We start from the raw sequence: 15,178 nt of genomic DNA on the forward strand, positions 1-15,178 counted from the left end.
TAGATATTATGTCAATAATTAGACACCTTAGGATATTTTATCAATAGCTAAACTTATGCATATAGGCTTCAGATGTCATCACTACATAACATTTAACTTATCAATCAATATGCAACAACAAAAAAGTTGACATGACAACATTAACTTCCAATCCTGTTCGATTATGATTTTTGCAGTAAAACAATCACCTTTGGTGTCTCCACAATGAAGGGTGACAGATAAACCAAGTAACTTTTTTTTTTTTTTTTTAATTGTATTGCATGGGGGTGGGAGAGCATTTCTCTGCCCGGCAACAGAGAGAGCTGAGTCATCTCTGTCACAGCCCTCCCACGCCTCGCCACGCTGCACTACTCTCGGTATCTCTCGGTGTGGAGAAGCACAACCATGGACTTGATACCAAAACTAACATCATCACTTCATCCAGGCCCACAGATGACAAAAACATGCAGTTACCGTAAAGGTTGGCGGGAGGAGGGGGGCCCTTGGTGGAACAAGGCTGGCATGGGTGGGTGTGGGTGTGTTTTGTAGCTGTAATGCGTGTGTGTGTGTATTTGTGTGTCTTAGCCTTTCAAAGATAATTTACAAAAACTGAAAATGATCAGTTTCTGTAAATGGATGACAGTCATCCATTACGAAGGGAGTGTCTGAAGGAGTAAAGAGGAAGCGATTAGAGATGTTTTCTCTTTGTATTTTCTGACCAATCTGCAGGCAGAAATACGCTGACTTGAGACAAATGTGATATAAAATGTCTTCAAGGCAAGACTTGGTTGATGCGCTGTTGTCATATTGCATTTGTAGAAAGGCATTCACAACTATAAAGAAAATATTCAATAATAACAAAAATCAAAATTACATACCCCCAATTTTAAATATTAGGAGTATTTAAAATACCCCTAATATGCTGCAGCTGCACCATAGATCCTTGCAGCATCTATGGTGCACCCATTACCGCCATTTTTAACACTCCCTTGCACTGTGCCAAATTTTGCTGCTCGTCTATTTCAAACTTTTCTGACATATTGACATCTGTGCAGTTTGTTTAGCTTGCTCAGCAATTTGTCTTGTAAAGTGTTAACTGGCGGTTTTGGTTACTTCACTGTGATCTAGGTTTCGATATTTAAAGCCCAGGTCAATAAATGAATTCCTATATTTCTGTAACTATGTAAAACAGCTGTGTTACTTAAAATACTTGAATCCTGATTTGATTTGATTTTTTAGAAAAGGTTCCAAACACAGATAACATTTCCAAGAAACTGAAAGGTTACATAATTGTTTCTCTGCTAAAAGAAACCAAACTGTTTTCTTTTTTTCAGCTTGTGCTCTTTCCAGAAGAAAGATTGTAAATCTCTCAGAGTATTAATGAAACCATTGTGGTTAAAGGCTCTCAAATTATCTAAAAAGGAGAAAAGAAAATCTCATTTACCTGCACAATGCTTCTACAGACTCTAAAACCTGAACTTATAATGTGCTTAAGACTAGACAAAACAGAATAAATATCATAAAATTAATAATTTTAACATCTTGGACTTTCTTTGTGAAATGCTTATTAAATTAAATGCATGTTGTCCAAAAGCTTTCCACAATATAACACCAGAGAAGGCACTCAATTGCCAGCAATTTACTTTCAAAACGGACTAATTGCTAATAAATGCATATACAAAGGATTCTATTACAAAAGTGATATTAGTGAACAAACGTTCTGTATCGATGCAGTTTTTAATTATCATCTTAGCGACCTGTCCGGGAGTACCCTGCCTGTCCACTTGATGACCACAGGAGACAGGCACCAACACCCTGTGACTCAGCAAGGAAAAGCAGGTAGAGACTCACGGGATTTAATAAAAATCCAATTATTACGCTGTACACAATAGTACTGACATGCAGTGTGCACTGAGGTGGCTGCATATGTCTAATCATAAACTTTGAATCAACAAGATGTAGCCTGAGTACATCATAGCTAGCCAAGTAGTTCCTGACATTAGCTAAGCAAGCTAATGTTGCAGGAGGCAGCAATTTGTGAGCACTGCAATTTTCTGATTAATGTTCTGGACTCAACATGAACATGGATTGGAAAAAAGACAAACGTTAATATCTTTACTGCGGTTCAGATTTAAAGTACTCTGACTGTTATTGTTTTAGTTGTATTGGGTCATTGTCCCCCTGCTACCTCTTGTACTTTAGAACACAAAGATGGTGAACAAACATTGATCTAATTTTTGAGGAAAGACTGAACCATTGGTAAAATACATCAACCAGGGAGCCCCAAATGGCTTGAAATTACTATGGGAACATACTTTACCAACTTTTCTAACATGTCATTATTGCCACTTGTTGGATTAGAGAGTTAAACTGTATACCAGAGTCAAATGTTGGAGTGAACATTAGCATTACCTTTAACTGATAGACTGCTTCAACTAGCTAGCAGGAACAAGAAGTGCTGCACAGCCTGCTCTAAGGTAGCTAACACCAACATTGTGCCAAGCTTAAGAAGGTATGTACTGTAGTTTCACAATAGTACTTTAGCTTACCAAGAATAAAATAAAACAAACACCAAGTAGTTGAAATCCTTACAGATCTTGGCAATTTTTAGTTTTATCGGTTATGCTTGATAAGAGATTCGTATGATTACATAAACCATACAGTAGTTAAAGCTAATAGACACTCGAGATAAGCTCCAATAGGGCTGCGCGAGGGAGTGGTCAGATATAGTGATTTTGAAAAAACAAAGACATACTGTCCTTGACATACATTCATACATTCTTTTTTTTTTTTTTTTTCCCATCAGACAGAATCGCTAACGCAAATTCAGATTTGACGGAGTTGTAACTTTCCTAACTTCCAGGAGCTAATGGGCCAAGATTTTCATATTGATCCATCACTGTGTGCCTGACACATTCTTACAAAACTATATGAGAGCAAAAAAGTCAAAAGTCAACTTCAGGCAACTAGTTCACTATCTAAACCTGGAGCTTGAGGTTTTTTTTTATTATTATGGTACAGCTTACGGATAATATGCGCGTCAATACAGACTGTGAAACTCTCACCAACACCACTAAAAGATTCATTTCTGTACATAAATTGCTCCCGAGTTGTACTTCTTTGATCGTGTTCTTTTTTTTTCTCATTGTGAGGACAGCTGCTGCAATATCACCTAGAAATCTAACACACACGCTTTCACTTTAGCCCTTCGAGGTGCGGACTGCGCATTATCATATGATTGAGCGACTAAATTTAGAGCAGCCGGTCACAGGACAAGTGGAAAACGTAGCCAGTGTTCACCACAGCCAGCCCTTCCACCAACAAAAAATGGTTCCTGTCCCCGTCTGTGATTATCCGCAGTCCGATTTTACCTCACTTGTGCTATTTTCAGTACTTTGCAACAAGACATTGAATTGTGATTTTTATTTTACACCATATTTGCTGAATGAAAATCAATCAGGGTGATCAATTTAAAGAGTGTTTTAACACTAAAGAGAAATTAGTAAGTCTCTAGTAGCGAGAGTTAAAATCATCAAAGATGAAAAAACGCTTTATATTTTCCGTCCAGACCTTTATTTCTTCCTGCTTTAAGTCTTATGCTGTCGCTCAGGTTATAACTTTCTTCGAAGCCTTTTCATTTGACCACCTGAAGTAGGAAAACGGCAACAAAACACTGGAGAGTGCAAACCAGTCATTAAGGTTAAATTATGAGGGGTTCTGCCCACCTCCTTTGATTTTCAAACAGAAAACGCCAGTAATGGCCAAAGTAACGCTCAGCTTGCTTTCACTTACCAGTTTGTCTCCCTTCATCCTCCTCTTCATCAGAAAGTCGCCAGTGAACACTGAGAAGAGAGGAGAGGAAAGGGGAAAAGAAGAGAGAAGGAATGTTTTAATCACTCTGAAAGAAGCCAACTACCTTCCCACTCACATTTCTGAGTATTCACCTCACACAGACACACAGCACAGCTCAAAGCACAAACTAGGAGATGCCTCCAACAGACCATGAATCACAGCAAGATGGGGGGAAGAAAACGTAGTCAGGGGGTTATAGAGTGAAAGAGTGACAGTAAGACAGAAAACGTAGATCCAGAATAGAAAAGAGGAATGAATAGAATGTAGAGAGGACAGTATGATGAAAGGGGGAGGAGAAAAAGAGCGAGAGTGGGGAAAGAAAAACTGAAATGCATGGCTTGGCTGAGTCATCTGTAACCACCACTTCCTTCAGTGCTCTTAGAGCTCTACTGATGACTGGCCAACTTCTAAAACAGGCACACACACACACACACACACCAATCATCTCCTGCTGTCAGCTTCACACCACTCAACATCTTTTGTTTTCTAAAATAAAAGAAGAAAAAAGTAACTCTTATGTGGCTCTACTTCTACATATACCATCCTGGGGAGCATTAGAATGGCATAAATCTAACGGGAGGTACAAGGTTTTAATGTTACTGCTTGAAGATTGTGTTTAATTATGTATTTAGGAGTTAAGATACTTCAAATAACTGCAATATGCAGGACTCAGACGTCCGTTGCATCCTTGAGATTATGTGAAAGCCTGGGAAAGCGAGTCATGGGCTGACCCCACTCCAACCAGTCAAATCAAGACCGTTTCCTTTCCCAGAATCCCCCAGGGGATTGTTTCTAAGTTAGGCATGTTCAGAAGCTCGCTTCATATGTTGCTAAATGATGGGGAATCACAGAAAAGTCAAAGAAAATTTAGCTTCTTTTCTGAAAAATATGTATTTATTCCATCTACCTGGCAGTTAAATGGCCCTTTTTTACTGGACTATAATTGATTAGGTACATTTTGTAGTAGCAGGCTGGAACCCTTTTTATCTCCAGAACCTTAGGCTTCGACTGCTGCTTGGAGATTTACAATATGTTTGGACATTGATTGGGAAAAATTTCCACCTTTAGAAGCACTGCCATGACACCTCGAGTCAGCTGTAGTTGTCATGCCAGGCCACTACATGGCGCTGTGATTTTTGAATGTCACTGAGCTCTGTGCTCTTAACCCTTAGCTTCCACCTCGCTAACTTTCACCTCATAGTAAACAGTAACTCATCTCCATCTGCCATGAACAAAGTGCTTATGTAATGTATTCCTCATCAGAAACGGTGATAAACTGAACAGGTCTAGTAGGACAATGCTAGCCGCGTTTGTTTGTGTTGTTTTATTTCCGTGCAAGCGTAGAACAAACCCTACAGGCGTCCATTCTGCACATCCACGCTGGGTTGTTATGGAAAAGTTTCACTCGGAGACCCGGTTTCAAATAATGCCATTGTGAGACATCCTGGCCCCTGATGTCGCGTAAACGAGTGTCTGGATCGCAACAAAAATGTTAGAGTTTAACCGTGAAAATGGGCGCTTATTTTTCACATCATAGATTCCAGAAGAAGTCCTCAGACATTTTGTTACCTCTTGACATTTGTTCACAGCATCAGTTCTCACCTATTGGATTGAGACCTGGTGACTGTGGAGGCCATTTAAGTATAGTTAACTCACTCAAGAAGCCATTGTTTTTGAGATAATTTGAGCTTTAGGAAGCCATAAGAACATAGACATACTGTGGTCATGTAGGGATGGACATGATCAGCAGGCTGGGGTGTTGAAGGAATGGTCAGTTGGTGTAAAAGTGAAAACAGCTTCGACACTTTGACATCACTGCCAGCACACCACCACTTTCATGTTGCTTACTCGGAATTTTGACTTTTACAGGTAGACTACTGTATTGCTTTTTTTAAGTTGTTACAGGAACTCATCCCACAAAGCATATTTGTGTATATTAGTGATACGCATTTCATTGAAAGTTGAAAAAAATATTTCGATTTAAATATCTCATGTTGCAACACAGACAGCTGAGAATCATATAAAAGTAAATATTGTACTTTTTTCATTTTCTTTTCAAAGTTAGAGGCTGAGACTTATATCCAAGTGTGCTCAGTAGTTTGGGTATTACTGTTTCCTTTTACTTCAGTAGTTTGTGTATTTTTGTTATGTTTGAAGACAACGTTTTACAGACAAAGGAACATTCCTCTGAAAAGTGTCAGATCTTGGGCTACCAATTACTGAAAATGCAGCCAAATTGAAGGAGAAGCAAAAACACTTGAAAAGTCTGACACTATTGCTAGAGGCCAGTTTAAATTGGGACAAGATGCCATGGTACCTCGTAGGTCATTTTTGGTTGCAGTGCTGTGGAAACGGAAATTCCCAACATTGCTGAGATAAAGAAATACCTTTATGTCTCCTCCATAATCGTGCAGACAACATTTAACCTTTTCAAATGTCATTTAGCCACACAGGCTTAGGCTTATCACAAAAAAAGCAAGCTTCATATAAACAACAGAAATCAAGCGAGTGCATTTTTGGCATAGTTGTGGAGAAAGACTTGACTCGAAAGAGGCCAGCCAGACTAGACTGTCTGGGTTTGGGGAAATAAAATGGCCGTAAAAGCACTTCTTTAAAAATGAAAAATTGTCTTGTTGAAGGAGAATTATGCAATATTTCCTGACAAAGATCTGATTATGCGTTGAGTGCTGAAGCAAGTGGCCTGATTTTTGTTTTAGATCTCCGAGAGAGTGAAAAAAAAAAATTTTACTGCACCATGACAAAAAATAAATGCAAGCTTTTCAGAATGTTGTGTTAATACCCAATAACTCATTTATAGTTCATTTATTCTTGTCAGAAGTTACATTAAACTATGTTTGTAGATGAGATGAATACATTCTTTATTTGTATTTGGGTTTTTATGCAGTTATTCAGATTTGCGTGTCACTGGCACACACACAAACACACACCGTTCTTGTGTCAATATGAAATATCAACTCCCTCATCTCAGAAACAGAAACAAACCTAATGAGCCGAACACAACAGCATCACACCCCAGGACTGTTCCTTCTGCGCACAAACAAACATGCACCCGTTGAACCGATGAAGCCCATTTGGTCAGAAACAAATTGCAGATTATTTTAAAGTTTGGCTTGTGACACTTCAATATCTCAAATCAAACTAAATTTGACGTCAGACAAAGAGAATTAACTCGATATAGTTACTAAAATAAAATAGTGATTTTATCAAGGGAAGAAAGCATCCAAAACAACCTGGCAAATTTGCTAGAAACAAACTGCAGCCTTTGTAAATCATGACATTGTTTCAGTATCGCGACTCCCACACGGGCCTTATTACCGGACGAACTGCAGGCTAAAGCAATCACTTCAAAAGAATAGTTTTGAAAAGCAACACATCAAAAGAAATTCAAGAACAAATCGGAAACAAAATCATTGCCAACTTTGCAAAGGGTTGCGAAGCCATTTCTAAGGTTTTGAGACTCCACTGAACCACAGCGAGAGCCGTCATCTAAAGGAGGAGAAGAGCTGGAAACAAAACTGAGCCTTGCTAAGAGTCTTGAAACGTTACTGCGAGAGCACACCGACTGCTTGCCCAGGAGGTCACAAACAATCCAAAAATAACAAAGCTCTTCAGGCCTCGTGGTTACCGCAAGGATTCATGATTCAAGAAATTAGAGACTGGGACGAAATGGTGATTGTTGTTCTGAAAAAAAATAACTATTCATCAACAGGAAAATAAGGGACAATTTCAGAATCTGCCCAAAATCCCGATGATCTCCAAGTCTTTGGGTAAACAATTAAGTTGACTGTTGAGACTAGAGCATAACTTGGAGGGTGCGAGTCCTTTACAAATGATGTTTAATAAACACATCAACAGAGAAAATACATTAAAACATGACAGTCTGGGACTTCTTTACCATTTCAGGATCTACACAAGTCGCCACAATTGATGGAAACGTCAATCCTCTTCTTTACCACAAAAGTGGAAAAGAATGTTGGGAATCATTTCACAATCCTAAATGTGTTTTGCAAAAAGTCACTTTGTGGTTGAGCAACAAATCAGAAGAACATTACCACTTACCCCTCTGCACCTGACAGGGGATCTGACATCTGGCGCTGTGATTTCTTGTAAATAACTTGGCATGAGTAGAAATGGTTTCGCTTAAAATAATTCTGTTTTTTTTTTTCTTCCATTTGAGGGGTAAATCATAACCCTTGAAACTATCTGCAGCCTGTGCTCGACCAGCGCTTCCGTTGACATTAAGAAACACGTCACAATGAACCCACCGTTCTGCAGAATGACACATCAAGAGCATTAGTTAAAATGAAAACAAAATTACTGCCTCATCATGAGAAGATTGTCATCAGCAGCATGCAACTTTGGCCTCCTGTTCCTGTTTGCAATGTAGGAGTCGGACTCCTACTCTGTCCAGCTGAGGAAACGATGGGAACTTATTAAACGCGAAGCTTCCTCTGCAGTTCCCACACTTATCATAACACACTTGAACACTCGGGTACAAATAGTTGCTCACAACTATTTGCCAGTCGTGGCCCACGTGGAGTCATAACCGCGATGGCTAAAATCGAGAGCACATCCTGATTGTGCGTTTCATTCTGCTGCTCAACATATGAATGGTCTACTTCCTGCTAATGATTAATAACGACACTGATGCATTCACTGGTTAGCCATGGAGTACAGTGAACGCAAGCATGACAAGTATTAAGTATTTTGATCAAAGATAACTTTTTGAAGTGGATGTAATGAGAACTCCCAGCAAACGAGTTCGACACAAAGTTAATATTCAATCAGATTGATCATCTGATTGAATCTGATTTGTCAAGTACCATCTGGATGTTCTTAGGATCATAACGCACTCACATACTTTATAAGCCGATATAACGTGTGCAACTTTATATTATCTTGTAAAGTAAGTATGAGATAATAGGTCCGACAGATTAAGATGAACAGCTGGACAAGATACAAAATATCAAACTGTATGTCGACAGAATTTTCAACAGTGTGGCCACCTTTTTCACAGACACAGATCTGTCTAATAAACATGTAAAAAATGTACAAACTTTAAAAATAATTTAGTGTTAATTGGGGCAAAAATATTAACTATTGGGCAACGTATCACCGTGTTAGAAAAAAATTTGAGTGTTGCTTTCCTTTTTAGCAAAACAGCAAATACTATAACACTTACTAGATTTAGTTCTGTATTTTTTCCAGTGTCGGAAAGGTTCTGCATCTCAACATGTTTCTGCAGTGTAAACATTGTCCTGGTCCATACATAAAACTCATTTGTACATTGTAATTGACGAGCTGATAATTGCTCTAAGTCTCTGTATCTTTCTTGAATTTTGCATCGTATTTTCTTTGATGCAGGGTGTGTTAGCATAAGTCCTGACTAGGTTTGGCTATTTTTCTTTTATTATTTGCCACATTACTCACTAATATCCCCTACTTTGAAACAGAGTCATGAAGTGAAGCATGCCAGTCATTTTGCTGCTTTCGCATTTCAAATTAATGCCATGCAGCGTTTGTGTAAAAACACATATTGACTGGTGAACGTAGACCTGCACAACACTGTGATGGACGTAACATTACAGCGTTTCGTCCATTAATATTTAAACAAATACCATTAGCTGTTGCTGTCTGGCATTTTTACAACTTCACTGTTGCAAGGTCATCAATGTTTTTGACATTTTTAAAGTCTTTTCAGACATCAGAGTGTTTGTAATTAAGATGCTTCTACGGGATTGTTGTGGTACTACAGCACAGCTAGCATCTGGGGGTTATCGGTATCTTCTGCTGTGTCATAAAGCGGTTTCCAAAATGCAGGGAGAAGGCAGGAAGCAGGCGGATTAAAGTCAACTGGTTACTTAAAAATAAGAAAACACTCAAGCTAAAGTCAAAAGGTGAGTCCAAAACATACAGCCGGAGGGAAAGACAGGGATGCAAGCTGCAAGCACAACAGGACCAACAGCTGTTCTTACGGAGATATTTATGCAGCAGAGATTGTCGCTGAACAAGGAGCAGGAAGAGGATTAGAAACTTGGTGCAGGTGTGAGAAGAGGCAAGTAACTGAAGTTGAACTGAGGAAATGGGAGAAGCAGCTGCCAGAATACACAGGGAACATGGAAAACATGGAGACAATCTAAATACAGACAGAGAGATTCAACCCAAAACCCAAACACCTCAGAATTGTGACAGTACATCAGTCTGATATGTAAAAATCTCCAGAGCACCTTTCGTTTTTGTCTTTTCAGCTAAAGATGAAGCAGATGAATACGCTTCTCTTTTTTTGCATGTCTGTGTCATTTTAGTGACGTTCGGGGAGCAGCTTATTATTATGATTCTCCTCCATGATTCCGGTGAGCCAATTAATTGAGGGAAGGGCGTGCGTGCACGTGTGTGTGGGGGGGTGTGTGCGTGTGTGTGCGCAGCCCTGCTGTGTTATGTACCAACAAGTTTGGATAATTTTTCAAGCTATACGTCTACCTGCAAAAAAACCTTTTTTGCATCTACTAAGTTTTGAATATTTTGCCAACCCCATTTAGCCATTCAGACTCCTGTAAAAACATTGTAAATGGTTTAAACATGGGCAAAAATAAGTGAATTTTAGTCGCATTCTGTGTGAACGTCATCATATAATAAAGGAGGGCTACATATAAATGCATGCTTTTCCTATTTTAATTGGTAAAAATAAACACTGAAAATTGCGCATACCTGTTTTTCCACTTCAGTGCATTGCACTACGTCGGTCTTATCTCATAAAATTCCAGGAAAATACATTCAGGTTTTGGCTGTAACCTTGCAATATATGAAACATTTGTAAAAAAAAAAATAACTTAAATACTCTTACAACAACTTACTGAGGTGTTTCTGAACTTTAAATTCCGATACCCGATTGTCATTTTCTCCAAGGACGGATTACATTTAGTCAAACAATTATTACTTCTCAATCTCAATAATGGTAAATAAAATAAAATAAAACTGGGAAAAAAAACACGACACAGTAGCAATCCCCACACATAAATATGCAAAAAATAAAAATAAAAATAGGATCCAATTGAAACTGAAACCTTATCTGCTTTTATCAGTAAGACCAGACAGCCTTGAATACAAAATCTGACAGGCCGTCATAGATAAACAATAACAAATGTAACAAAGACGAGATAGGTCTAGATTAAAAACCTAATATGGAGGTTCTGGGTGGCTCAGTTGGTGGAGTGTGTGCAACATGTGCAGAGGCTCTAGACCTCAACATGGCTGCCCTGGGTTCAATTCCTGCTCTCAGGCTGCATGTTTCCCCGTTTTCTCTCCTCACTATTTCCTGGCTTTGTGCTATTCAATAAAGGCCACAAGAACCTAAAGAAAAGTTTTTAAAAAAAAGACTAAAACTTAAATAAAATTATTAGTAGCAGCATTCCAATAAGCTTCAGTGCTCTGAAATCGAGGAGCAAATTCATTCTCCAAAACACAGCACAGAGTTGTCAGGACAACCAGAACCTCTGGTGCAAATTTCCTTCATGAAAAAAAACAAAAACCTACAGCTATCTTTGGTTTTTATCGCAGCTCATTTATCTCTCTGACATGGAGCCACGCACGGCCGGTGCCCAAACAGAAAGTAAGACTTTGACGAATGCTGGCTCAGCAGAGCGCTCGCTGTGGGAGGATTGTGGGAGATTGAGTTTGCAGATGAGTCAAGGAGACCCATTATACTCGATATCAGTATGAATGGGCCTGGCTGTCTATCTTTAGGTTTCGTGTGGGAATCGAACCAACATCTGCTCGGTTGTTACCTAGGAAGACCTCTCTGCACTGTGAAAAACATCTGACACAATGTGTTTTGTTTCTCAGCTTCGGGTGAGGTCTTAACTGGGTGGTTTTAAAAAAAACAACATTATTGCATCTAATGTAAAGATTGTATAAGTGGTTGTGTTACACTGAACATCTCCAGATTCTGTGGTTTGTTACAAAAGAATGAGAGAACTTTCGGTGACCTAGAGGGGTTTTCTAAAAGTCTAGATTATTAGAAAAGTTAAGCATTTCAATCAGCCTGTTCAAATTAACAGCTCAGCTGTACATAATCGATCTGAGAGTCCTGTGACACAAAAAGGAGGCAGGTTCTTAAAAAGACCAAGATACAGCTCTTCTTTGAAGCAGCCTAATTATTTTTCGAGCTAACTGGTTATCACCTGCTTGTATCAGCAGGCAGACAGCATGTTCACTTCTTGTAGTATTGTTTGTAATATTTCTGACAGATGACCGCTTATCTGTCTTTTGGCAGTGGTTCAGTGAGCCTGCTTTGCAGATTTCATCATGTGACGAAGACTCTTTGAGGCAGCGTCTTCAAGTTGTTGTTGGCAGCAAACAAAAAAATGAAATAATAAAATAAACAAGTTTGCGTTTCAGCATTTCATTTGCCTTAAAGGTCGAATCTGGACAAATTTCAAATATACCAGCCGCGACGCCTTCAAGAGTTTGACTCTGACACTGAGCAGTTGTGAGGTTAGTAATTCGGCAGCTGCACGTGTTGATGAACGATAACGTGCTGCAGTTTTGATTGCATCGCTTAGTCAAACATCAATGAGATGACTGTGCTCAGAGCTTACAGGGTCCCTCTGCCGAACTCCAGTCATGGTCAAAAGGTAACCTAAACTTTGTAGCGGTATTCACGACGGTTCGTGCCGGGCCCCAGTCCAGAAACCTGTCATGCGCTTTACCTTTTGCCCTTACTCTCCTAATCCCACCGTTTATCTCGCCAGTCAGGCGAACAAAGGCAAAGGCGACTTTTAAAGGCCCGCTCGATTCCCGTGTGATAACGTCTGGCTCCAAGAATATCAGCCGATGACGGATGACTGCACATCTGTTCTCTGAGTGTCAGAGGAAAATCTGTAATACAGACCTGGAAACGCAAGTCAGCAGTTCCTCGTTTCATTGTCCTCCTTCCAGTTCTTGCTGCTATGATGCACGGCGAAACGAATGAGATCATTTACTGTAAAGAGAGAAAGAGAGAGAAACAGGCAGGTTTAGAAACAAAATGCTATGAAAAAAAAGCTTCACAATAAAGGATTGTAAACGATTAGGGTGGCGGGTCTTAAGAAATCTAACCCTCTGAAATAAAACACAGAAATACCAACAGTAAGATTAAATTACCTAGCCTCTGAATCTTTGGACATATATTATGCATGATAGTATATTTTAGACTACGGTGAGTCCATATACATATATCCTTTAAATGATTATAAAATCTAGTTCGACCTGTTTAGGACACGTCCCACAGACGACATAGAAAAGTTGATTGGGGTTGATTTGATTTGTTTTTGGCAAGTCATGTAGATTTACTTTGAATTTCTACATAAAAGAAAAAACAATATAAAAGCAGACAGTGAAACAAACACAATGTGGGGAGGTAAGAGTTTAGGGTGTGAAATACTAGTAAACCATATTTTTAGATTATTAACCCACGTCTTCAACACACATTACTCTCTCTTTTTTATCGTCGTGATGAGCCAACACCATTCTGAGTGTTAGCATCTGAGCTCAGGAATCGGCATCAAGGGCAATGAAGTTCATCCAAACTGGGAATATGTGTATTGTTGGTGGGCAAAGTTTGAATCCATAGCAACTGAAATAGAAAACTGTCAACCAAATGATGTACATAAGCTTCAGGGTTTTTTTTGTGACTGCAACATTTCATACATTGAAACTGCAGGATGACCCGCAACCCAACATTGTGCAGCTCTGATGCCGACTGGAAAAGAAACATTTAAGAGAATCTGCATGCCAGTCAACAACCAGACAGATAGAAGAAAAAAATGAATTGAAAGAGTTATTTTTACAAATAATTGCATTCATTTAGCATAGACGCCGCCTCACATCTTCTGATTTTAGTTGGCAATCAGTTCTGAGTTGGAAACATTTTATCAGGTAGTACATTATGACTGTTAATCTGATGTTTATGTCGTAATGTATTACTCGATAAAATTCTCTTTAATTAATCAAATTAAACTTTATTTTATCTCCACAGCTTAGGTTTTCTGCAGCAGTGCTGCTGGACGGTTCCTTCAGTCGTTTTTGTGTCAAAATCTTGTCCATTTTGCTTGTTATGTTAGCTTGAGTAGCAAAGAACCTGATTTGATTGGCAGCCAATCAGAAAGACGAGCAGGGCAAGTAACATTTTCCTGAATTTTGCCCCTGACAGTAAAGGCTATTTCTAACTCCATGTTCAATTGTAACAGATTGTATAACAATGACGATGCACTTATACTGTGTGACATTTAAAAATGGTTCTCTACTGTGTTTATGTTTACGCTTGTAAACTGCTGTTAGCTAGTACCTCAGTTTGATGAAGTGAATTCATTCGGAAACGAAAGAATAAGTGCTCAGATGTGCTCTAGTATTTGTGGGGACTGAACAATTTCTACAACTAATGTAGAAATTGCAGCCTGGTCTGGATTTTGCCCTGATGAACTCAAACACTGTCCTCAACATCCACATGGTTGGAACATAGAATTCTCTGGTTCTTAAAATAATAATAATAATAATAATAATAATAATAATAATAATAGGCAAGTTTCAACTGCATGCAAAAATGAATGGAAATAGCTCAGACCAGCTGGATTGGATTTGTATCCAGTTTGTGTGCTTTGCTTATGCATATTCTCTAACTGAACATTGTGTCAACAGGATTACTATCGTAGCACTTTTTCCAGATTTTTTTTTTTTTTGAGACAAACACAACCTAGAAAAAAAAGCTTAATCAGGCCTCTTTTTTCTTGTTGAACATCGAACGTTGAAGTACATAACGTTTTCTACTAGAAACCATTTTTCATGTTAACATGCCCTTCTTATCATGCCATCTCCCCACCAGAGTCTTTCCGTACTGAGATCAACCCTCATCTGCCTCAGAATTTGCTGCTTTTGCGTTGACATAAGTGGAAAAAAAATTGCCTGGTGTTGTTTAGCAGTGGAAACACTTTCCAGCAGAACAATTCTGAGATTTTACAAGTGGGAATAGACACCCACACATCCACTTACTTAATTTTTTTTTTTTTTAGTTCATGTCACAAGGAGTGTGTCTACGTGTCTGAGCACATCTAGAGGGACAACAGATGCCATTTAGTAACTAGTGGAAGACTGTCAACAACTTTACCAGAGCAAACTAAATTACATTTAGTAACTTATGTTTTTAGTTAAAACGAGGCTTATGAAGTTACTTTTGCGATTCATTTCACAACCTGAAACAAGTCAAACTACTTTGTGCAAAAGTTTTGAAAATAGGTTAAATAAATAATTAAAGAGGAATTTGTGTCGCGATCACATCTCTGAATGGGACAGA

At 38.8% G+C, this 15,178-nt stretch overlaps 1 long non-coding RNA gene across 3 annotated transcripts in view; it reads right to left on the reverse strand.

The window, feature by feature from the left end:
- LOC114138597 (uncharacterized) overlaps positions 1 to 15,178 on the reverse strand; it is a 92,779-nt gene that overhangs the window by 61,878 nt on the left and 15,723 nt on the right. For all 3 annotated transcript variants that reach the window (XR_003594242.1, XR_003594241.1, XR_003594243.1), the window contains exons 2-3: positions 12,743 to 12,832; positions 3,772 to 3,821 (exon numbers count right to left, since the gene is read on the reverse strand). This is a non-coding gene — a long non-coding RNA (uncharacterized LOC114138597). The remainder of the gene's footprint in view (positions 1 to 3,771; positions 3,822 to 12,742; positions 12,833 to 15,178) is intronic.

This window comes from Xiphophorus couchianus, chromosome 22 (assembly GCF_001444195.1).
Source record: "Xiphophorus couchianus chromosome 22, X_couchianus-1.0, whole genome shotgun sequence".
Lineage (NCBI taxonomy): Eukaryota > Metazoa > Chordata > Actinopteri > Cyprinodontiformes > Poeciliidae > Xiphophorus > Xiphophorus couchianus.